This window comes from Varanus komodoensis, unplaced genomic scaffold, assembly GCF_004798865.1.
Source record: "Varanus komodoensis strain SLA01 unplaced genomic scaffold, ASM479886v1 scaffold11, whole genome shotgun sequence".
In the NCBI taxonomy this organism is placed as follows: domain Eukaryota; kingdom Metazoa; phylum Chordata; class Lepidosauria; order Squamata; family Varanidae; genus Varanus; species Varanus komodoensis.
The window spans coordinates 15506401-15532301 of NW_025335317.1; the positions used below are offsets into that span (position 1 = coordinate 15506401).

The window sequence follows — 25901 nt, forward strand, 5'->3', positions numbered from 1 at the left end:
GTGCACGGTACACCAACAGAATTCCCAATCTGTCTCGGTCACCCAACACCAAGTAGAAGCACTCTAGACCTATAAAGCCCTCAACGGCTTGGACCCTGGGTATCTAAAGGAACGCTTGCGTCCATATATGCCCTCCCGCCCCTTGAGATCAGCAACAGATGCCCTTCTCCGGGAACCCTCTGTGAATGATATTAGGAGGGTGAGTACCTGCAGGAGGGCCTTCTCTGCAGTGGCGCCCCACCTATGGAATGAGCTCCCCAGAGAGGTCTGCCTGGCGCCGTCGTTATTTGTTTTTCAGCGCCAGGCTAAGACCTTTTTATTTAAAACTTATTTTAAGTGTTAATTTATTACGTAGGATTTTTAAAAAAATTTAAGCTGAGATGCACCAGGTTTTAATATTTTTAGTGTATAATTTTTGTATGCTTTTGTATGTTTTTGTTGCGAGCTGCCCTGAAGCTTTGTTGCGATGGGGGCGGCATAGAAATGTTTTAAATAAATAAATAATAAATAAAATGCCACCATGGCCACATTTTCCAGAAAGGTTGAATCTATCATGCCTACTTTGATGAAGCCAAGCGTTAAGTGTTAGACCTACTCTCTCTCCTCCCCAGGTCCCACTGCGTGTAGAACACACTCAATGGGGTGCCAGAGCCAGTGCGTCACTGTGAGTAGAGTTTTGGACTAGGGATCTGCAAGAGGCGGGTTCTAGTGCCCACTTGGCCACAAAGCTCACTGGATGGCTTTGGGCAAGTCACTCACTCTTAACCTAACCCACCTCACAGGGTTGTTGCTGTGAGGATGAAAAGGAGGCATGTAACCCATATGTTGGGTTCCTCACAAGAAGCAAAATGGAGGGAGAGAAATGCAATGCAAAATGCAAACATTGTTTAACAGCAGTTCGCTGCCCAGGATTCCTAATTCGCAATTTAATCGTTATTTAAAGGATCAAGTTAGTAAACCGACATTCCACCACAGTTCCCCATTTTAGAAGAGGCCATTGCAGTTGATAGAGACAAGGACTGAAGTGCTGCAGTTGGTGCCATGACGGAAGAAGAGGAGGGGTGAAGGAAGTGTGTGCAGGCCCAACATCCTGCCCTTCTGTAATGGATGATGCTTCATTAAGCCAGGAGGTTAGGCCTGACCTGGACCGTTGTCTTGCTCTAATCAATTTCCATTCATGTGCCCCAAAACAGAGAGAACTGGGGGATCTACTGTACTCACAATGTGTTCAGTGTGTTTCCATAGAGGGCACATGCAACTCTATTTCATCAGGCAGCTTTGTACCCTTTATTTTACATCAACCAAATATGTAAGATGACTTTTAACCAGTAAAGGCCATCGTTAATGATTCCATGCTTTGTTAAATTTCAAATACAAAGCAAACAGAGGCAGCTCATTCAGAACTAATGGCCATTTTAGAGATTTATCAAAAGCCACAGAAATATGCCTGATTTGTTAGGCCATTGGAGTTGGACACTCCTATCTCATCAGCTGAGCCTCCATTCTCAGTCCTACAGCATGTTGTTTTCCATCTTTTGTTGAGATGCTTTTCAGACCATCTTTCGGGATAGAGCCCTTCCCAGACAGGACTGACATGATTGAGATAACTACCACCACTGGCTTGGTTGCAAACATTCAAAAGGATTACGTTCCACCACAACAATAAAACCATTCATTAATCCAGGAAACAATCATGCTTCGAAAATAAACATGTATTTGCTTGTTTTATTATTTCCTTCTGGCTGCTCAGACTTTTCAGATACATGTACCTCTGCCACCGTGAGAGTACCCGGCATGGCCCATGCAAGTTTCATCTCACTTGTATTCTCTTGACCGCCCACACATAATATCTACTCTGCCTATGAATCTGGTTCTTTCTTCTCCTTCTCAATATTTTGCCAGCATGGGCGAGCCAATAACATGAGAAACAGGGAGAGAAAGGCAGTTCCTTGCCCTGAGGGAATGATGACATTTCCCTGGTGAACCCCCCAAGGTGAAAAACCACGGCAAGCCATGCTGCATGTCCTTCATGATGTCGCCAGATAACATCTTAGTCACAACTTGTGACTGGCAGACTCTCCCAGACTCACTTGGGATTGGGGGTGCCAATGTGAGTGGAAGTGAAGACACAGCAGTGTCCCCCCCCCCCGGCTGGTGCTTTAAATCTATTTACAATTGCCAACTCCAAGCTATGAGCCCTCCAATTTCCTCCCTGACAACACCCAAATTCGTCACTTGGTGCCTGCTGCTACTTCAGTCATGGTGCCGAGCTCTCCTCCCCAGCTCACCTCTAGCCCTCTCTTTATGGGGACACGGGTTTTCCCCTCCTTTCCTCAATGCCGGCAGAAAGGGCCTCCCTCCCTGCCTTCCCATTTTCCTACAGAACTGCTTATATCTTACAAGTTTCAGGGCTACCTAACTGGCATCAGGCGCCATGGGCAAGTCACATATCCTAGGGCCCCTGACCACTGTGGAAGTGTTAGAGGTGCTGCGGCAGGAGGGGAGAGGGGGAAATTGCCCTGCCTCCCTGGCACAGCCACCACATCAGCAGCCAGGAAAGTGATCGTGTGGGAGTGGAGCAGAGGCGATCTTTGGCACAGATGGCAACACACTCCAGTGAAGCCGGCAGCTGCCCAAATCCACAGCCCATGCTGAAGTCACGTGTGATGAGTCCCTCAGGGAGCATGAGCTTCAGTGATATTACTCAGGACTATAATATCATCATCCCCAGGACTAATTGACAAATATTCCAATTCTGCTGAAGCAGGGAGCTGGCTAACAAGCAACAGAACCTGCTCACATATGTGGCCAATCTAGGCTATTAAGCGACCCTCCCTCTGAATGCACAGTGGCACATGGCCAGCTGTCTGGGCAATTTTGCCATGAAGAATTGTGACCAGTTCACAATGAGGAGCCATGAAGAAAAGAGGAGGGAAAAAACTAGTTTTTCAACTGTGATAGTCTAGGGCAGTGGTGGCAAACCTATGGCATGCGTGCCACAGTGGGCACACAGAGCCCTCTCTGTCAGCATGTGAGCCAAGTCGCCCCAGCACCGCCCCAGCAGCCGAGCACCGGATAACAGTGCACATAGGGGTCATGCGCATGCTCGGAAAGGAGTAGCGGCACCAGGCGATGACGTCACGTGCTGCAACTCGTCCAAGCTTTCTCATGGCCAGTCATTGCACTGCCAAGCATATATATCTATTTGCTTGCACTGGCTGTGAGTTGGTTTTTTCTAAACTGAAACCTCAGTTTTCAGGTTCGTTGTAGTGTTGGCACGTTGTGATAAGTGGGTTTTGAGTTGCAGTTTGGGCACTCAGTCTCTAAAAGGTTCACCATCATTGGTCTAGGGGATTCACAAAGTTATGACTCTCCAAATTGAGATTCGGATTCAGAAAGACCCACCAAATCAACCAGTCTCCAAATTATTCTGGGACAAAATGGCTCTTTGCTGGGGTCTAAACTGAATCATGTGGCCAGGACACACTACTAAAGGTATTTAATTGTATTCCATATTTGTCCTATAAGCTTTATAACATTTATAAAAAGAAAGAATTCAGCCATTCCAGTTAACACCAAATCTTGCCTTTTTCTCATTTTGCCTTCCAAGAGGAGATAAGAGTTACAAAAAGAGAAAGGGTAAACATGCCCCTCAGGCCAGTCGTCCATGAACACCATCTACCAGAGCAATTTCAGTGCCTTTGTTCTCATCATTTGAGCAGACATTGTGAATAAGACTATTTGATTAGTTCCAAAAGGATCTGCATGGACAAGCAGAATGTCCATCTGCTTTGACAAAGTTCTATCACACATTTTGTTTGTTTAAAACATTTCTATCCCATCCTTCACGACAGCATCTCAGGACGACTTATAATTTCTCCCAGTGAAGGTGCAAAAAACTTTTTCCTAGGAAATACAGCTCCCAAAGAAAATCTAGTGAATGTTTCCCCTTCTTGCAGAACCCACAAGATACAAAGATGTTGAAATATGGGAACATGTATATATCTCCCATTCCATTCATAGATCATGGACTGAAAGAGAATTAGCTGTCTGACTGCTGTTTCTTCTACCGCCCAAACATTTGCACATAGTGGGTAATTATCGGCAGGCTCAGCATAACTGAAAGGCTTGCAGAAACACGAGAACCCTTGGATGAGTGAGCAGCTCAGTGAGGAGAGCTTTTTCAGTGGGCATAATATGCTGACCGCTGAGAGGAACAAATGAAAAAGCAGGCAGGGGTAGAAAGAGAGGGAGTGGTCACTCTTTTCTGCAAGACACCTCGAGCCAGCAAAATATTAGAATTAGAAGACGGTCTCGGAGAATGAAAGACCCCAGAGGCTATACAAAGCCTGATGTGTTGCTCTCACTTGTCACTGAAGGCAGGGCCCAAAACAATTGAGCATAAACAGACACAGGCAGGCAGGCATGAATGATGTTCGCCGCTTGCCATGCTGCATATTGGCAGCATCGAACAAATCAAGCAGGATCAAGATCAGTTTGGTTTTTCATTAACAGCTATTCCTCCATTTGCTAGATTAAAAGAAGTGATGGAGTGCATAGGCTCAGGAAAACCGCCGTGTGACGCTTGTGAGAAAATTCTGCCTGCCCTGGGTTGATTTGCCCAGTCACCAGCATCAATCACTGCTAACCCCTTGCACTCCCTTCCTCGCTGGTGCAGCTATTCTCACACAGAAGGGAACCCAATAATGAACTAGCTCAATAGTCTCATTTTTAATGCAGGACTGTGGAATGTTCCCAGCCTGGAGATCTTTAGTGGAGAGAGATGAAATATAAAATGCCCTGCAGGACATGTGGAACGGATTTGCCGAGTCTGTCAAATCCCGAGAGGATCAAGGACAATCTATATTATTATAATTCATTGTTTTCTGAGCTCAGGGGCTGTAGGAACTAGCAGAAAGTGCTACATTTTTTCAGCCATTTACATTGTGTGCAGTAAGCCCCCAGATATTTTAAAAAATCATTTAATTTGGAATATCCAATAATGCCAGTGTGCTTATGTGGAATGAAGATACTGGGGGGGGGGGTCCTTCTGCTAACTTCCCCCCGCCCCAAGAAACAAATGTGCCTAAATCAATCACAACTGAGTAAAGACACTTTTCCAAATTAAAACAAATGAAAAATGGCCAGCTAGCAGTGTCAGGCAAAGGGGAAAATCATGATTTCGCGTATGTAACTGCATTATTTACTGCACTGGGACAAGTCCAGTTTTTCTTAATATTTTGAGGGCAGCATCTTATGCATCTTGAGACAGAGAAGTAGTCCTACAACTCCCAGCATTCCCAAGGAATCTTAACATGGATAAGATAGCACCTTAATTCAGCTAATTCAACCAATATGCCTGTCCCCTTATGCTGGCATCCCTGTTTTTGAAAGGGAGGGAAATTCTTTCCACTAAATTCCATTTTCTCTAGATTTGACAGACAGCTTCATGAGATTGGCACTGGAAGTGCTGTAGGTCACACTAGTTCTGTTCCTTCCCCCTGGCTCAGTCTCAGAGAGAAGCATCTGCTCTGGAGCGCTAAAAGGCACTATTCAGTTCCAGTGCTGTTCAAGATCTATATGAAACCATCAGGGCCTACATAAGGGCCACTAAACTGAATTGGAATCCTTGCAAAATGAAAAGACTTCATGTCAGCATCCAGGGCTTAGGCAGCTGAGTAACCAACAGGGGCATCAAAAGCAGAGCAACTGGCGAAGTCCAAGCTCCAATCCCAACCAAATGCAAATTTTTATCTAACAGTCTAAGGTCAGCACCCAAAGTTGATAGAAAAGCAAGGTAAGACCAGTCCAAATAGGCAAAAATGTAGTCAGAAGCTATGCAAACAGGAGCCAGTACCTTAGAGCTAAAGCAGAAGCCAGAACAAGAGCCAAGGAGTTGAGACAGCAACAGGCAAGGAGCTCAACAACAAATCACACAAACAGCTTCTGGAAGGGAGAGGCAGTTCTTCTATAGTTTGTCTCCCAGGGCTTCCAGGTGGTGCTCATGAGGGCGCTGGCAGCTGCAGTGGATTGGGGGAGCAATCCTGCAACTACCAGGACTGTTGTTCTGGTGCTGGGCCAGCAGATGGAGCCCCGAAGCTGCCTCAGATCCTGAAAGCAGAGTAGATGGATCACACTTCTTGGAAATCAGTCAGTTGCCTCTTCTGGATGGGGTTGCACCTTCCTTGACAGATCAGATATATGGTCTGGAAGTGATTTTAGAATCTTCTTTGCCACTGGCAGCTCAAGTGGCCCCAAAGGCTAGGATGCCAGCTACAGCCATTCTTGGACTGGGATAGTTTGTCACAGTGGTGAATCCTAAGTCTGGTTTATGGTAACGGCTGAATGTGGGGCCTTCCCTAGGATTCCTATTGAGACACATTTTCAATAGGAGAGAGATGTGTAACAGAACAACATTTCTGTTGCATAATTTGAAAAAAAAATTGGGCACTGAAATATGCATAAACATTCATCCAAACAATGAGTTTTGAAGTGCAAGTTGGAGAACTGGGATGAGCTCTGGTTTACTTTACTTTTTCCAGCTTTACTTTGCTTTTCCATGCTCCATCTGTCACTGAGAACTGAGGATTTTATATGATTTTGCAAATTCATTTTCTAGAAATTTGCATATTCATTTGCATATATTTATGCACCTTTATTATTTTGCATATTTGGTTTGGGAAAACTGAAGCACACCTAAACGCAATGTAGAACAAAGAGAAATACGCGGAGGCATTCTCAATTTTTCTGGAAGTGACCCTTTGGTGTTCACACCACAGATGAACTGTGTTTCCACACTTCCCCAGTTCCCTGCAACCCAAGCTTTTCAGCTGGAATATTTATTATTCAATACCTAGTATATATAGTATTAAGACTGTCTATGACAATCTTCCTAAAGAAATACCAGAAAATTCTGGCCCGCTATCTGTTCTCCAAACAGAAAGTACATGCAAGTGTTGTAGACTGTCATAGATCTTCCTGAAGTAGTTCTCCGAGTAGCAGAAACAGAGATCAAGTCAATGGCAGGGTATTTCCAGGCAGGCTGTCAACGTTTGCTCTGGATGATCCAGTAATCCCATGCTGTTGAAAGGGCATTACTAATCCATGATGCTCATAAACCCAAGTCTGAATGTCATCACAAACATGGACACTAAACTGTTGGGTGATCTTCAACTCAGTATCTGTGATATCCCAAGGAATCTGGGGGAACCTTTTCTAACATTTCTTACTGCAATGCTGGTAGGATTTTTATTCTATTTTGAAACATGAGTAAATTCCTGAGGTTCCCCTGTGGCCACACTTGCAAACATTTTCTTCAATCACATTCAAAGTATGGAAGACCTTTACTTCTGTGATTGTATAAATGACTAAAGTAGACTCTCTCCTCTGCAATGAAACCCCTGCATATCCCTGGCTCTTGATATCATTTATCTGGTTTTACTGGTGTCTTCAATGGTGCTCACAAAAAAGTATCTGCTGCCATTCCTTCCTCTTTAGGAATATCTTCCACGGGAACATGCTAGCCCAGAGATGAAACCTTTGGACACTTAGGGAAAATGGCCAGGACATTTGTCTCCTAGAACAGGCACAAGGGGCTGACTACCTGTTCACTCTTTTCAGAGTGCTTCTGAAACTTCACACTGAATGGATTTTGTGTAGCTCCACATGTGCCTTAAATGTGTGTGAGAGAGAATACGATGATCCACTCTTGTTCAGGACCACAGCACATGATCCCCACAAAGATTTTGTCAGGACGGCAGTAGGAGAGGAAAAAAACTAAAACTTTCCCCATTCATGTGCTGTGTCACCATCTAGACTCAACCTGCTCTCCTTACTTTTCAGTTTTCAGAAGTGCATATGGAGCTACATGTTACATATCTAGCCTACCATGTAATTTGACCCAGAACATCAGGTGAGGAGACTAGATTCTTAGATGTTCTCACATATTTATGCCAGCTATTATTGTTATTGTTATTATTCTTTCTGTACAACCAGATGGCTCAAGACAACTTAAATGCTTTAAACATCTTAATTATCACAGCAACACATGTTATGCCTCCAGATTTTCACAGTGATGATGGGGGGCATTACTGTCCCATGGAAGTCCTGTTTCCCCCTCTGTCTACAGAAGGCAGAAACTTAGATTTGTTGTGGAACAGCCAGGAGCGGAGCAGCTGTCCCGGTCGCCTTCAGCTTTCTACTCCAGTGGTTAAATGTTGCCTGGGAAATGCAGTGAAGATGCAATGATACTGCTGCTTGAGCCAAAAGTGCCCTATTTTGGCACTAAGTTCCTGCTGTACTGGCCAGGCGGGGCTTTTATAGGTCTAAATAATCACTTTAAACTGATCCTGGAAGCAAGTCTCTCTTCTCTCTCTTTTTTCTTTTAATACGCTTGAAGGAAAAAAGCAAGAAGTCTCCGAAATCTGTTACTTTGATACTGTTATAACTCTCCTCCCAGTCTGAGCAGATGATGCTTCTGCTGCAATTCTTCCAACTAGACTCAAACTGGGCTAGTACAAAGAATGAACTGAGTATCATTTTTATCTCATTAAAACCCAGTTGTTCAGGTGAGCATCCAAATCCATATTTTCTTCTCATTTAACAATTCCCTCCAAGGTCTTTTCAATCATTTCCAAATTGGACAGAAAACAAGCTTAGATAGGCAGCCATTCCAAGAAATCTGCACAGTTGCGGCATATTGTAGGGCTCTCGACTAAGCCTTTGATTGCTGCTATCTTTGAAAGGTCTGGCCAGATGCCGTGCAGCATGATTCAAAGTTTCACAAATATAAGCTGGGATTTGGCAAGTGTGCACTTTTTATCAAATGCAACTCTGACTTCTTGGGCTTTGCAGAGTGTGGCATCCAGCTTTTCTCCATGGGATGCCTTATCACTCCAAATGCTAAAATGTCATCAGCATGGCAAAAAAGCGTCTGCAAGCTACCAAGCTTCTGTGAACTCCAAAGTCAGAAAAAAAAAATCAAGGGCAGGGGAAATACCTGAAGTTCTTATCATACGGGTGACAAAAGCTGTTAAATTGGGTGATTCCTCTGCTAAAGGAATCTACTGGAACCCTGTTCAGATAGGAATACTTAGTTCAGCCTGTATGTTTATGAGAACCAACTAATATGCAGATTGGAATACAGTTATTCTTCAGTTTTCTCAGTTCCCCAAATTTTGAAATTTAGTTCTTGGTTCAATAATGTATCAAAAACCATATATAAGTTGACTTTTGGGGTAAAATTTGTGCAGATATGAATATTACATGAAAAGATGCATTAAAAACCCCTAAACTTTTTAAAATAACAGATTGATATGGAAATGAAGTGGAATGGGATGAATTTATGAATGAATGAACGAACGAACGAACGAACGAACGAGAAATTGACTTAACCAGAAATAGACTGATCTGTTCATCCTTAATTAGGGCATCGAATTGTGTGAAATCTGTGGCTTTTCTTAAGTGAGCCAAGGTTCATGCCACTGAATGGAAGATATATTTTTCTCACCAGATCTATTACTTCAATTCTGTCAACGCAGTCCTAAGCTTGCCTAATTAGCTTCCCAGCACAAAGTGCAGACTAGCCCTCTCCAACCTGATGCCCTGCAAATGTTTGGGACTTTAAGCCCCATTGACTGCAGTCACCATGCCTAATGGTGATGCCCTAGAGAGCACCAGGTTGACAAAGGCTTCTCTTGACTCCAACTCTTGCAAGCACTTTAATTTCTTCTGTATTTGCCAGTTCTCTCATTTCACAAATTCATGACAAAATCACTCATAAATAGTTCTAGCATGCAGAAATAGATCCCCTGAATTCCACTGGCATCATGGCAAAAAGCAATGCAAATGACTATGATAACATTGCACCAAAGAGATGCCAAGAGTCAGAACAGTCATTTTTCCCTAGTTTCTGAATAGGTTGCCATGTTTTCAGCAATTGTGGGGACACAGTAAGATCCTAGATCACTCAATCTTGCTCTACCCCTTTTTTACTTGGCAATATAGGCTGGACCTACAGACCTTTGATAGAAGGCAGGTATTTCCATATGGCAGGACTAGGTATGCAGCATAGTTGTAACTGCCTGTTTATATGTCAGTTTTAAAAATAACAAGTCAACAGATGTCAAATCTCTGCCAACCAGATTTCCATAGTAGCTGAAAATGCAGTGATTTTTTCCCCCTGGCAATACAATTTCTGAATGATTGAATTTTGTTCTTGCTTCCTTGTCTCCTATGTGTGATAGATATTCTGCAGCATGGTATTTGTTCATTTTGTGTTTATGACATGACTGGTAACATATGTGCATCCTAGATTTTTTTTTTAAACCATATGTCTGGCTTATCTTCTTTACTTTGTTGAAAGTGATACTCTTGAGTCCATTCATTGTACTTGTTATAGTGGGGTGCCCTTTAGTTTTCTGTTGTTTCCTTCTGTAATATGTAGAGCATCGAACTCTGTTATCTCCTGATTAAGTTGGAGAGCAGTTTTAATTTCCCTTTCCTCCTGTTTGTCAAACACAAATAGACGAATTTGTGTAACAGCTTTTTGAAGTGTTAACTCATGATCCAGTTGTAATCCCTATGACAGTTTACCATGAGGAAATTTACTTTGAGGATACCAGTGATAGTCTGCAAAGGCTTCCACTACTTTATTATTTTGAGCTTTGTGCTCTTCCAAAAGGAAAACTGACATCAGGTTTTCATCTGTTTGGTCCTATATAGAGTAGATTAAGATATTGCAAGTTTTAGGCTTGGTATATAGACTTCCCTGAACTAGCTGCGGCATCTAATCCAGGTTGGCCGTAGTCTAGGAGAGGACAGTGGGAATCAAACTGCTCTGGTGATATGGTTTGAATAATTTGACTTTCTCTACGTTTGGACTGGTCTGTGACACAAAGCTGGGGCTCACTGAAGTTGCGAATCTGTTTGAGGGGTGAAGATCCAGTGGGTTTTCCCAGCTCAGCTTTGTAGATGCCATATTATTTCTCCCATATTGGTCTCAATTTTGCAGGAGCTGAGCAGACATGTGGATTATAAAATAAGTATAATTTGCAGAAGCATCTTTTTTAATTAAAATGGCTCAGGAAAATTTGTGCAAAACTGCAGAGCCCTACAGTTGTGCAAATTGCAGAGCCTGACAAATTTCCTAAGGATTATTGTTTTGTTTGGTTTGGTTTTTCAAAGCTCTTGAAAAGCCTGGCCCATTTTAAAAGCAGAAGCATCTGTGTAATAAGGAAAGAAAGGCAAGGCAAGGCAAGGCACCCTGCTCTTGCTTTTCCTGACATTTCCTTCCATATTCATATTTGAAGCATTCATATTTGAAGCTTTCTTTGTGTAGCATTGGTTCTTTTAAGAGCAGTATCCATTTGGCACTCTGCAATTTGTGCAAATCTCAAAGTGAATGCTATACACAGTATTTGTTAGAAGTGAATTTGTTTCTGATTTGAAAATAAATTAGATATTATATGTATAATATTGGGGGAAGAAACAAAAAGAAAAGAAAGAAAAACCCACAACTGTATTTGCACAAATCATGAGAACTGAAAAATAGTAAGTGAAAATAAGAATTTTAAAAATGCGCACAAATCAGATAACCCCAGTGGAAGCATAGAGCCCATGCCAGACTAGAAGAAATTGGCAGGGAAGTGGCTAAGAACACAGCAGTAAGATGCTACAGCCCATAATCTGCACTCGCCATTGCTCTTATGCGCTACCTTTCATTTCCTGAACTTCTGAAACTGGAAGAACCAGAAAAAGGAGGAGGAGGCAGCTGTAGGTCCTTGCTGGGGACACCCTCTCTTTCACTACGGTGTAACTCCCAGTCCCAGAATCCCTGATGGAGAAATGATTCCTTGTGTTCTACTTAGGGGTTCTTGGGAAAGATGTTCTGATAGAGCACCTGGAGAACATCTCCCAGCTTTACTATTCACCAGCTTGTCCTGCCTCCAGGTCAGCTTTACAACCTTGGGGAACCAGTAAAAGGAAGTGGTGATGACATTTTTGCAAGTGCAGTCTGAACTTCTTAGAAGTGTTCAGATTAAATGTACGGAAAATTTTGGAACCTTTTGTAAGGACTGGGTGCACCTCTCCTATAATACAGTCTTCAAAGTGTCTTGCCTCAGATTCTGAATCAGAAATAGAAGCAGCAGCAGGGTTAGGACACTTGGCTGAAGTGCTGAGGCCAACAGACCCCCCCCCCCAAAAAAAGACAGGTGGCTGTGGGGAACCAGTTCCAAGTTCTGTGGAAAATATGATGGAGCATACAGAGATTGGTAAGGGCAAACTAAACATCATCGGTCTCATTGTATGGTGTCAGGTAAAAAAGCAGACTCACTATGACAGTTCTCTTTCTGGTCCATAAGCAGGAAGAACTCCTCTGAGGGTGGGGACAACTTTTTTTGTTTTAGAAGGCGGCAGGAGTATTCTCTAAGCCCCATGCTCCTCATAGCCAATATTCTAACTTCACTTGTGTCTTTGGTTATCAATTCCTGCTATACTCTTCTTTTGCTCTGCAAAGCCAGCCTGGGTGGCCAGATTTAACATAAATGAGACGTCAGTTGGAAAGCTTCTTGTTTGGCCTGATCTGCTTTGAGGGAACAGGCAAGAGGAAGACTGGTGTGCAGGACCTTTCAGGATAAGTAGCAGAATGCTTGTGCATCTCTACTAACAAGTACAAGAAGCAAAATATGAAGCAGTGGCACAGAGCTGAGCAAATTACTGAGATAATATATGTAAACCATTCTGAACAATCCATGCTACCCAAGGCAGAACATGAATACTAGGCATCAACACAAATTAAATAAAATATGGGTAAAGTTCTGAGAGGGTTCTTGTTGGTCGATGCTTTGCACATGTGCACTCATGACTAAAACACCCTGAAGAAGAATTCAAAAAGGAAACAAAAATGCAGAAAGTTCGCAAACAGCAAATTTCGTACGGCTATATTAAATTGCAGTGGTCTCCATTCAAAAGCAATGCTCAAGATTCCACATTAATATTTGTGGCCACACAATCGACGTAGGTTTTCAGTTTGCCAGGGTGGTAATAACATTGTAGCATTGTGGAGCTAAACCTCTTTCGGTGGATTCATGCTCAATGTACTTCATGCCCCAAAGTAGTGTTAGCATATACATTTTATGCTAAATATATTTCCCATCTTTGTATGATCAGATATTCATTGCGGAACCATCGAATCCAATTTCAAATTCTGTTCTTTCAGTGTTTGCCATAAACTTTCATAGGTCACAGTTGGTCACTTTTGGCATAATGTAAAAAAAAGCCACAGTAAAATTACTCTTTTAATGTTAGCTTCATATTTATATGATAATTACATCACAGGCATATGGGCAATAAAACTTTGCACAGAAACCATTGGAATCTTGCCCAGAGAATCTGCACAGTCCAATATAATACAGCAATTGTTTTATGTCACTTTTAATCTTCAAGGTTCTTTCTAACTGCTTACCTTTTAAACATAATGTATTATTTATATTAAGGTATTATGCTACCATCTCAGAACCCAGGTAGATGGCATTTCTTTAGAAAATGATTTTTTACCTTGTGAAATAATCACACAAATATGTTATGAGGCTCTACTGGCCTTCCCCTATTTTGCATGGATCCTCTGCAGTAAAAGAGGCATGAAAGAGGGGAAATACCACTGTCTTCCTAATAAATTGCTACAGCTCTGACAGAATTGTTACTTACAAAACAATCATCAGATACACGATTGTTCATTTTGTCATTGTGAGTTCTACACAAGGAAACTGGTAGTATAAATACTGATGTATTCTGGAAACAAAATAAATGGAAATGTGTATGGATTCTGAAATTCCATATATGTGAACACGCAAATCCAATAAAAATAAGGATCAGTATATTTTGCCTATTTTGCATAATTTATTCTACTGCTTGTAGCTATAGCATTCTATTTCCCCCAAGGGAAGCATTATGAATTTTGACTTGTGATGAGGATCATTTCTTTCCTATAAAGTGGCACAGAACTAAATGAGAAGACAATGCAAGAGAGAAAACATCTTGTATCTCCAGTAATAACTAGCAGCAGACTTAAAGTCTCCACTATGTTCCCCTTGAGATTTGGGGTGGGGGGGAGCACAAACTGATATTCATACATTTTGAGAAGGACACTAATTTAAGAGGCTACGTTCACCTGTTTCTCCCGAGCTTAAATGGTGCCTTGGAAAGCGGAAGGGGAGGCCAGTCCCCTGCTTCTGTGCATATTTGCCTCCTTAAATCACATCTCACTTTACATCTATGAAGACACTGGACTTCCCCCAAGTCTCATTTTGATTCCAGGAAACATCACAAATCCATTAAATAAAGCAGCATGACTGGAATCCATACACCTGCCCTCATCAGCTGTATTAATTTGCATGGCATTCCTATGCAAGAATAATACAAATATATTCATGATTATGACGACACGCCACACGTAAAGCAAATCCTGCACTTCCTCTATTTTCCTGAGTCCAGTGCTGTTCCAGACACACCTCAAGCTGACTAAAAACAAACCTTTCTTCACATTATACCAATCTATTCATTTGCTGCTTTCGTCTTCCCCTTCTAAAGGTACTAGAAACTGCTAGATTTTTTTCTCGACTAAATCTGTTAATTTGTGTGTCAAAGATTCCCTTGTGTGACTGCTTACTTGAGAGTATTTTACAAGTGATATACTACTAACTTGACAGATTCAATATAGCTGCTATCTAATTAATTTCCTGGAGAGCCAAGCACTACTATTTATTGAAAAGCCCTTCAATGCCATTCCTCATGCCATTGCTCAGAAATATATATCAGTACTTTAAACTTTTAAATGCAATTTTTATAGCCGTTCTTCATCCCCTTCTACACACCACATACATCCCAACTATGTATCAAGTACCAAGATGATAACACTCCATTCTGCAAAGTAATTACGCAAGCATCAGAAGCAACTAAATTATAATAATTTGTAGCACTAAAAATGAAAGGGCAGCATTAATATATCCTTAAATGAAGATGAGAATCTCTCCGAATAAAAACAGCCTTCAGTTCCATGTTTGATGCACTCAGTTGTTGGATTACATTAAAATGGAAGAAGTAATTACTTTTAAGGGGAAATGCTTAGATTACATATCTATTAGTCTCTGAAAACTCCTGTAATCCTATACACTCCTGAATAGGTCTCTTATGGTCTACAATTCATGCATGTGCCGTAGGGAATTTATTTATTTAGAATACTTTTATACTATCCACCAGCCAAATGACTCTCTGAAACAGTTAACGATAAACACTACAATAGCATTTAAATGTACATATAAACTAAAGACAATATTTAAATATAAAAATATAACCCCAGCAATAAGCTTCCCAAGACCACACATATAGTCCATAACAGCACAACCACAACAACTCAAACCCAAGGGCACCCATCAACCCATAATAAAACTTAAAATACACTATCGGATTTAACTATTAAAATATTGGGAAAATAAAAAAAGGGCTTGCCTGGTGCCAGAAAGACTAAATAGTCAGTGCCGGCCGCACCTCTTTGAGGAGCTGGTTCCATTAATGTGGTGCCACAGCTGAGAAGACCCTTCCCCTTGTGACCACCCCCCTTACCTCTTTTAGAGGGAGCTCTAGGAGAAGGGTCTCCGATACTGATCTTAGGGTACGGGTAGACATTCCTATGGAAGGAGGCATTCCTTCATGTATGTCTCCATAAAGTGATCTTATTTAGACACCCGTCTAGAGACTCTGTGCCTATGGACCAGAGGAAGAAGGCCCCAAATTCTCCCCACTACAAATGCTGGGACGAGCCCAAACTCCATGCTATGGGAAATTTCTCCAAGGAAATCCTTCCCACGTTGAGCTCTGCTTACACCCCCAATAATTCTTCTACCCCCTTTTGCCAGGAATGTTACTTAAGCTACTGGGGTGCAACAAGATTGAGCAATGTATTTTCCTTATGGCACCTGTACAGTGGTGCCTCATAGTTTGGACAAGTCTAACTTTGAACAATCCAGCGTTCAAAAGTTAGAGTTTGAGATAAAATTGCTCCACAGTTTGAATGATGCTTCTAAGTTTGAACTGCAAGCAAACTGAAAAAATGCAGTTGCAGCGAAAATGCCATCAGTTGTATGTCCAACTCAAGAGAGAGAGAGAGAGAGAGAGAGAGAGAGAGAGAGAGAGAGAGAGAGAGAGCGAGCCTCGATGTCCTGAATCAATTTGTCTCGAATCGATCAGTCTCAAATTGACTTGATTCGATTCAGCTTGAATTGATTTGTCTCATTTTGACTTGAATTTATTCATCTTTAATCGATTCAGGACATTGAGGCATCCATGAAAGAACTGGGCTAAGTGTGTTTGAAGCAAAGGGAAGTATTATGAGGGGAGTTAATGACAATTTGTCTTTTAGTGTATTTTTTAAATTATTTAAACATTCACCATATTTTATCACATCTCTTATTTAACCTCGAACTTAGTTCATTTCAGGAGGCCATATTTGTTGCTTAAGTTTACTGAAATTGAATTGTTTAAAGTCTGGGAATGGATTAATTTACTTTCCATTATTTCTAACAGGGAAAGTTGCTTCAGACTTCAAAAGATTCAGAGTCCAAATGGCTTCCTGAAACAAATTAAGTTCAAAGTATGAGGCACCACTGTATTTATTTCTCCATGCCAGGTGCTTTTGATGAGGAGATGAGAAGAGCAGGAGAACAGGCTGCATGAGGCTGTCACAGAATCCATTCTTGCAGGCCAGAGGGCTGGACCTTGGGCCTGTGGGCCAAATCGGGTCTACCTGGAGTCCCAATCAGGCCTTCCAGAGTTCTGTAAATGGCCATCCCCCCTCCCCTTATCACTGCAGCCTTTCCCTCAAGTCCCCATCATTTGGAGGTTTCCTAGCTATTGTGTGCTTTTCTCCTGATTCTAGAAGGTTCAAGTGCCTACCCTAAAACTTAGTTACAGGCAGTATTTATTTTTTAGATTTATATCCTGCTTTTTTCTTACAACAAATTCAAACTGGCTTATATCATTCCTTTCTTGCTGCTCCACAATGAGGTAGGTTGAGCTAAGAGTCTGTGACTGGCCCAAGTCACACAAGTGGCTCCATGGCTGGGCAGGGACTGAGTCACCAAGTCCCAGTCCCACACCCTTAACCACTACACCACACTGACTTTAAGCTAAAACATGCTCACTCTGGTGTGCTTTACACTGGCCCAGAGCCCGAGTTCCTGGTGAGCACACCCAGCGTTCACGGGGTGCTCACAAGTAATCGACTCCCTTGTGTTGGGCAAGCAGCGCTGCCACACGCAAGTGCTGAAGACGGCTGGTCACGGGGCACTCAGCCACAAGGGGCTCACCAGGAAAGCAGCTCCACTGACAACTGCACGAGCACTGTCCTTCTTCCACATGTAGCTGCCGTTTGGGCTGCTGTAGCAGATGCAGAAGAGGTGGCTACTTGCACATGCAGGTTTCCATGAGCATGCACAAATTCCCTCTCAGCTTGGCTCTCTCCGAAGGACCGGGCCAAGCGCAAGAGGAAGTCCGCAAATGCTCGGAGGGACACATTCCAAGAGGACTCATCCCAACCCTATTGCCACCTCTTTGTCTTGACAGGCTGTATAGCATCCTTGCCCTCTCCATGCTGGCAATAGCTGCACCTGTTGAGTTGGGCCAGCACAGGTGGATGGATTTTCAGTTAATTTTTTTGTTTAGAATTTATCAAAAGAATGCAAAGTACTTCGTATCAGGTGAGAAAGAAGTTGCGATCCGGAAAATTCAGCGGCAGGAGAAAGTGAAATTTGCTTGTCCTTGTTCAAGTGTAAGGGTATGTGCTGATTAGGGATATCTGCCACTTAGTGACTGGAGACGTTACTGCAGACATCAAACATAAAAGTATGTTTAAATGAATTGCAGTTAATGGAGGCATTAAAAATAAGGTAGAGCTGCACAATCTTAGGTTCCCCTTAGTTTGCATGTCAAGTTTCAAGCATTTGGTTTGCATGGTCTTGAAGCTATGGTGTTGACAGACATGTATCCTCTTTTATTATGAAACATAATGGACTAAATAGTCTGGATGATATCTGAACAGCTGCTTTCTTTCACATGAACCTGCCTGCCAATCGCATCCATTTCCCATGCCTTACTGTCTTTAAGAGGGATGAAAGAGGAGGTGGGAATGTTTTGGTTGTGGCAGCACCGAAACTCCTATTGTAACGAGGTTCCTTCTGGCCCACTTCCTTTTAGACTTTGAGCAAGTGGAGAAACAATGGTCTTTCATTCACCAGGACTTTTATCTTAACTGAGTTTTACACCTGTATTTTTGAAGGATTGCAAAACTTTTTATCAAATTATGATGTTGCTATTTTAACCCGATTTTGAAATCCACCTTAGGGCCTTTTAGGCTGAGAGGCAGACTAGACATGTTTCAGATAAATTAGATTAAATTAGCTAGCAATTTCAGGATGCTTCACCTCTCTGGCTGAAGCAGAAAAATAACCACACGTCTGATGTAAAACAGAGCGCATCTTCAAACAATAGAGTGGAAGCAGGTTCCTGTTCAAGATGAGTTAAGACTGCTAGGGACTGACCCAGGGTTTCCATGGGCCCATGAGGGGAAGGCTGTGGTGTGCTCGCTCTCCCTCTCTCATCCCTACTTGTTTCTCCTCGAGCTCTCATTTCCCAGAAGGGGTTCTGATTTAATTTGGTGTCCTGCACTGAGCAGGGGGTTGGACCTGATGGCCCTCTGGCCCCTTCCAACTCTACTGCTCTATGTCAGGAACACCTCTGCAAGTTCTCACAGGGAACCCCTGAGAGACAGTCATGAGCTGGATACAAGCGAAAGGCTGTTCTGCTGGACTGCTCCTTGCCATAGCGACGCAAGTTGCCTCTGTGGCCCTCTGCGTCCCCCACCTTGCACCCCACTCCTGCCTTGCTCCTGCTCGCCACTGCTGTGCTCCAGCTTGTTCTGGATTTGATCCTCTTTGATCCTGCATGATCCGTGTGCTCCCCCTCGCTCCAGGTGTTCCTGCCCTGCTCTGGTCAGGCCTTACCATGTTCCGGTTGGTCCCCACTGTGCCCCATCCAGCCCATCCTTGCCTGTCCCTGGGGCCTCCCTCTGCCACCTTGACCAGCCTTATGGGACTGCTCCCCTGGCATTGGACCACTGGACTGTTTCTGGACTGTGCCCCCCCTCTTGGACCATATTGGGCTGCTTGCTGTCCCCTTTCGGACCCAGACGGTTGACCACACTGTGGGCCTCTCATCCTGCAGAGCCCAGCCTTGTGCCAGCACCCTGATTCCGGTGTCCTGCCTGCCCCCATCAGCTGCCTGCACCCAGATCTCACAGAGGGAGCATTCTCCCTTAGCGGCTCTAGCACAGGGAGGGTCCAACTGCCGGGTTTTGGGTTTTTTTAATTATTCATTCATTCATTCATTCATTCATTTCTGTAAGGCGTTGATATTCCATCCATCTGGCAAAAAAAACTCTCAGAACGGTGTACAAAAATGAAACCATAAACAAACATGACCTAATATGAATAACTTTGAGGCCAATAGGACATCAATGATGAATATCAAGATTCAAACAACAATAAACAAATAATAATAATAATAATAATAATAATAATAATTACATTGTATTACCAAAATAACAGCCAATCCATGGTACATACCAATGACAATATTAATACAAACCAGTATAAAATCTGGTAATCATATTTAACAATTAAAATACTAAGAAAATAGCAAAGGTCTTGTCCTGGTGCCAAAATGTAAAGAGTTGGCACCAGGCACACTTCCCTGAGCAGCTAATTCCAGAGTTGGGGTGCCATAGCTAAAAAGGCCCTTTCCCTCATGGCCACCTTCCTTACTTCTCTTAAAGGTGGATTCTGGAGAAGAACCTCAGTAGATGCTCTTAGGGTCCAAGTATGGTAAGGGATGGCCCTTTAGATATCCAGGCCCTAAGCCATTTCGGGCTTTTTACATTAGTGCAAGCACCTTAAAGTGGACTTGGATAATGCCCAAAGGGAAGAAACAGCATCCCTGACGAACTATATTTTAGCAATGGAAAAGCATTTCCTTCTCTCCGTTGCTCCCACATGCTCAGCTACAGCGCTGCTGACCTCCTTTCCTTCGTCTATCATCCTCTCCCCCTTGTAGCAAAGTTGGTGTAGCTGTCCCTGGCACGGTGATCCCTCTGCTCGCCTCTACTTGTCCACCTTCTGCCCCACCAGTCACGCTGACCACCAACCACCCCCATAAATGATCAGTAAAAAAGCACAAAAAACAAAACAATGAAGGGGAGTGGAAGAATGCTTTGGAGACTGTTATGACAGCCCAGGAAGTGACCCCAGGATCTCAGATGTAGATGTGCGAATCAGCAAACTCAAGCTTGTCCAGGTTTTCTAAATCACACCATAAATCTCATTCAACCTCATATCCCCAGGAGATTGTGAGCTGTGTTTCTTGTTCTTTCACATTAAAACACATGTACATTTTTCAAATGTATCCATTTTCCCATTGATTAAAAGCATGTCTGTGTGTCTTTTTCAAAAGTACAATATAGTTCATGATTGTTTTCCAAATATATGAATTTTAAACACACTCATGAGGTCCGGTGGATTCCATCACAATCACTGATACCATTTGGGTCCATGTTTGAATGCAAATGTATAAATTCTGGTCAAAACCAAACTCAAGCATATTTCTTATGCATTCTTGATCTCAGAGCCTTAGCATTGGCCCAAACCATCCAAAGACAGATGGGCTGTATGAGCCCTTTAATTTGTGACCTATCTACACCGCATCACATAGCTGCATTACATAGCTGGAACATATTTAACATCTCACAGCATGTTTACTGGCATTTGTGTATATTAAAAAAGGGAATATACCCTCTTCATATATCAGAAGTGGGTGCACTTTGCTTAGATGACTACTAATAATATTCTGTAGCGTGTGACTCAGCTTTAGGATTGTTGTTCTCATCAACTTCCTAAGTTTAGCCAGAAGCAAGAACCCAGAGCAGTGTGTTGAAACAGAAAAAGAAGCCAAAAATGCAGACATTGAAACAAACAAAAAGTTAGGAGTGTTTGCCAAGGAGCTAGCTTTTTATTTCCAGCTTATTACTAAAGAAAATTTGAAGACACACATGAAAGCATTTGCTCTCAAAGAGAAAAAGGAGGAGGGGGAATGGGAAGAAAGAACTTCACAGATTTTTTTCAAAGAAATTAAGAAAAAAGACTGCTTATGTTCTGAGGTTTATAAACATTGAGACTGTTTCTAATAATGCTTCTAGTCACTCGATTTTGCAGACAGGTGCATTTTTCAACTTCAGCATGCATAATTTCATGCAGAGTTCTAAACCACACAATTAAAAATATGTATTGTGGGGCACAATTTCAAGAAAATGGCTTTTGTCCAAGGAAGGGACTAAGTAAAATGACCTCTCAAAATTGTGGTAATAAGATGTGATGATGCATTTCACTGAATAACCTTGTAGTTCAGAGGTCAAATCTTCCAATGGTTTGGGTAAGGTAAAAATAAATTCTCAAACACTCTCTTCTGATGAATACCAGCTCACTAAATGTTGAATGAAACTCTGTGGCTGAAAACAACAGGCTCTCAGAGAAAAACATGTCTACTTTCAGAAAAGTTAGATTAATAGTAATATTAAAACTAGATCCAAACTTGCACTTGAAATTCTCCCTCCCCCCCCCCCCACTCATAGATGGTGAAAATGGGGAGTCTATGCTACCAAATATTCTTCAGGGAAGAATGAAAATTCTTCAACAGTTCAGGAGGAGCATGAAAAAGAGAACTTACCAGAAAAGACTATCAGAAAAAATGTTTTCTAGTAAATATTGGCTAATTTCTAGTTCAAGGCACCCAGCCTTGCCTAGACTGAAGAGACAGAGCATTTGTGAAGTCTCAATACCTGCACTATTTCAGGGAGCTAATTTAATTCACATCCTGTGTAAATAAAAATGTGCCACCAATGATACTGTTAAGCCAAATGATTGTGATTTTCCAGTTTTCATGTTAAATTATGCAGTGGGAGAGAAGCATTCATCTAAATGATGCACTATCAAAACCACTTCGCAACCGGTTGGTCCATATCCTCAGCACATTACAGGTGCCTGGAAACACTTCCTTTTTTTTTTTTTTGTTAAGCCATTCAGAGGCTCTGGTACTATTGAATGGCATATAAACACTTTAAACAAGCAAATGTAACAATGGAATGGTGCAAAAACCTGTCCACTGCCCCAAAGTAATGCTGGGTTTCACTGCCAGTTCAGCCTGGTTCCTCATTCGCATCAGGAGTAAAATGTGCATTGTGCTTTGCTCCTCCTAACCAAATCATTAGATGCAGCGTATCTATATTGAACACCGGCCCTTTTGGCCCAGAACAGTCCCTGTCTTTGGTACCTTCCATTATTAAATTATCATCCACACTAGCTCCAGGATTTTGCCTTCTGGAGAGACTGATGATAAATACTTTGTTGGCATACATTTCTCACACCTCTGCTCTTCCTAGGGACATCAAGGTCACTTTCTCCTATATTTGCATGTTTAACATCTCTACTTCTTTCTTTCCTATATATGGAAAAGTTTTCAAAAACCAACTAAAACAAAACTCTCACCTACCCAACTTCACATTTCAACTTTCTGCCCCAAGTTAAACATTGGGAAGGAAAACAAATGCATCTTGACTCGACTTGCAAATACCCACAGATGGATTGAAAATATGAAGCTCTTCTACAATTCCTCTAGTCCCAGATGGTAAGTGCTAGTGATTCTGCAGCTTTTTTGTAAACATTACAACCAGATCCGTCAAGGGATTAAATGTAGACTGACCAAGTATTTCCCCCTTTCCCCACATACACTTTCACAAAATCATTCATCCCCTGCAGAAGTGGAAGGGGATACCCAACAACTTCCTAGAAAGGAAGCGATTTCAATAATTTCAGTGTTGGCTTAAATATGAAGTAGCTGAAGGCTCTTTCCTTTTTGAACCACAGAAATGGTCTTGCCACTGCTTCAGATGCTAGCTCGGCTGCTCCAGCCACATTCCCGGGACTGACTGGAATGGCACTACATCATGGCTAGACTGAGTATTCTTGGACTTGGGTGTTAGAATCAAAGAGTTGGAAGGAACCTTGGGTCACACCCAATCCAACCCCTTTTTAATGGAAACTCTGTGCTGCAGAGCAAAGCAATAGCATCTTTTGCACCCAGTCTCTGCTCCACTATCACAAAGCATTATATTCCACTACTGAATAACTCCCACTATTAGGAACTTTCTTCTATGTTTAGCTAAACTCTGCTTCCCTGAAGTTTCTAATGCAGGCCTAAGGAGCTACAGAGGACATTTCTGCTCCATCTAGCACAGAACCCCATGGCAGATACTTAAGAATGCTAAGCTAAGCATACCCAGCTTTTTCAACCATTCCCCATAGGGCTTGGTTTCCACACTCCCTTGACCTCCTTGTTTCTCTTCTCTAGACATGTTCCAAGTTTCAGTATGTTTCTTAAATCAAGGTACCCAGAAATAGTCACAGTACTTCAAATGTGGCCTAACAAGGAACAGAACAGAGCTATTACTTCCCTTTAGGAGGCCATGTTGTGAGCAGAGCCGGCTGGAACCGGGGGTCAGACTAGATGGCCTGGGAGACCCCTTCTGACTCACTCTGTTTCTATCTTGAAGAAATCTGCAAAGGATTCAAATGAGTTCAGATTTCTATGAATCTGAGGATTCTGCAGTGGACAAGCTTTTCCCAAGTTGCACAGATTCTGTGGGCTTAAACTTCTTACGTTCAGTAATTTCATGCAAATTTAGTCATAGAAAAATACAAGAAAGCAACTCCAACAACGAGGAAAACTGTACATATTCCCCCCACAGCCTGAAGTGGGAAAATATGCAGTTGGTGGGTGGGGGGACTTCTGTATTTTTGGAAGTGCACGACATTGGATTCTGTCATTGAGTCAACAATATGATTTAACAAGGTCCATACATTCCTACTTCCCATGAACAAAGTAAAATGAAGTAAATGCTTATGATCAACCTACTTAACATCTTGCTTCAGAAACCGGTGGCCGCAATCTCATCATGAGTGATGAGTGGTTGGGTAGTGGTCTTACTTGCAACTCCCCTGTTTTAACAACAGTGTCCTTATTTTCATCTATAAAATGCTGGACCATACTGTGCTGCTTGATCAACATAGCTATCCTCAAAAGAAATTGGATGCCTAAAAACGGACAACTGTTATAGAGAATAAATTTTAGATACCAGGAACTCAAAAGCTTCTCAGAAGAAATCCCCATAAGGCTTATTTGGGGAAACACCAAAAGCTGCAGCTACTCATTCAGTAGTTGATTTGCCAAGATGAACTTCAATGGCTTGCACTCATTTGCTTCTTTACCGTCTACATCAGAGATGGTACCATGTGTTTCTCCCGATTTCCAGATGTCCTTCCCTGTTTCTTCTCTCTTTCCAAAGAAACTTCAGCATAATGTGACAGTACTGAAGGATCCTTCATGCATCCTCAGCAGGGAATGATAATAACTACATTCATTTTATCTTAATTGGCTAATTTCCTTCCTTTTCATGTTTCATAAAGTGTTGTGCTAGCCAGTTCCAACTTGATTTTGATACAAATTTGCTTCCTTTATCACGTCCCCAGGAAGGATGCAGTTTGTAGAGCAGTTTGCACATACAAAATGCATGTAATACTAATAATAGGCAAATACATTTCCATGAACTCTTAAGTCAGTCCAGATTCAGACAGTGAAATTTCCTTTCAGTGAAACTTTAAACCAAAACATGAGGGGTGAGAATCTAAAACTAAATTCCAGGTTGACAGAACTACATCTCTGCACACACACTGGGTACCATGCAATATCAAGTCCAAGAAATGTCGGTCACAATCCTATGGATAATTAGAGAGAAAAACATGTCCTACAACTAACTCCTAGCATTCCCCACTGACTGCTGGATGTTGGGGTTGCAAGACTTCTTGCTACCTAAACATCTGTAGAATTGCACACTTTATCCTGGCCTAGTTTTTCACAGACATTGTCCACTTCATCAGATACAAACAGATTCAATGGAGATGTTAATCTTTAAGGTGCCACATAACTCTTGCTATTTTTCATGCCTCACATGGTTGCCTCTCTAGAAATTCTGCTGTAGTCATCACACCGACATTTAAGTGCCAGAAAACTTACACCAATTTCACAAGGCACAGCAAAAAACAAACACACACTTCAACCTCATGCATAATATTTCTGGTAAAGGTGAAAGTTATTGAAGCAAAACAAAACACAAAAGAGGGACCAAATCAACCCTGTCGCCAATACAGTTTTTATATTGCAGTTAAATTTTGGAAAAGCTTGTTCTCCAGAGGATGCAAAGGCCCTTCAATATCTTTTTCACATTGTCATAAATCCCAGAAATATTACAGGTCATTTCATAGATGTCTGTGAAGCAGAGTGCAGAGCAAGGCAAGAGACACCCAAAGCCAGCAAAAGCAACTAGTGTATCTAAGAAGCAATCCCACCTCACCCAATCGGCTTCTGGCTACGCAACTTGATAGGAAGAGGGTTACTCTATTTTAAGAGGAGCCTGGGCATAGAACTTTGTGGTGAGACTCTTCCTCTGTCAGTGTCCCCCTTCAGCTTGGATGATGGCAGGAGGCACTTAACTTGGGGAGCTGGTTGAATCTAGCTGCTGCTTTAACTCCCCACAGTGGCTCAGATCGACACTTCATCACAGATCGTCATGGGAAATTAACATGGTAGCTAGACTCAGCCATCCACCACTATTCAGAGCTCTGGGCTGGTTTTTTAAAAATGGGTGGCTAGGGCAGTCAGCAGTAGATTTGGTTAGGGGTCTGGAG

The 25901-nt window shown here is 42.2% G+C and overlaps 1 protein-coding gene across 4 annotated transcripts in view; it reads right to left on the reverse strand.

Moving 5' to 3' along the window:
- CTNNA3 (catenin alpha 3) overlaps positions 1-25901 on the reverse strand; it is a 766319-nt gene that overhangs the window by 337948 nt on the left and 402470 nt on the right. The gene's annotated exons all lie outside the window — the stretch shown is intronic.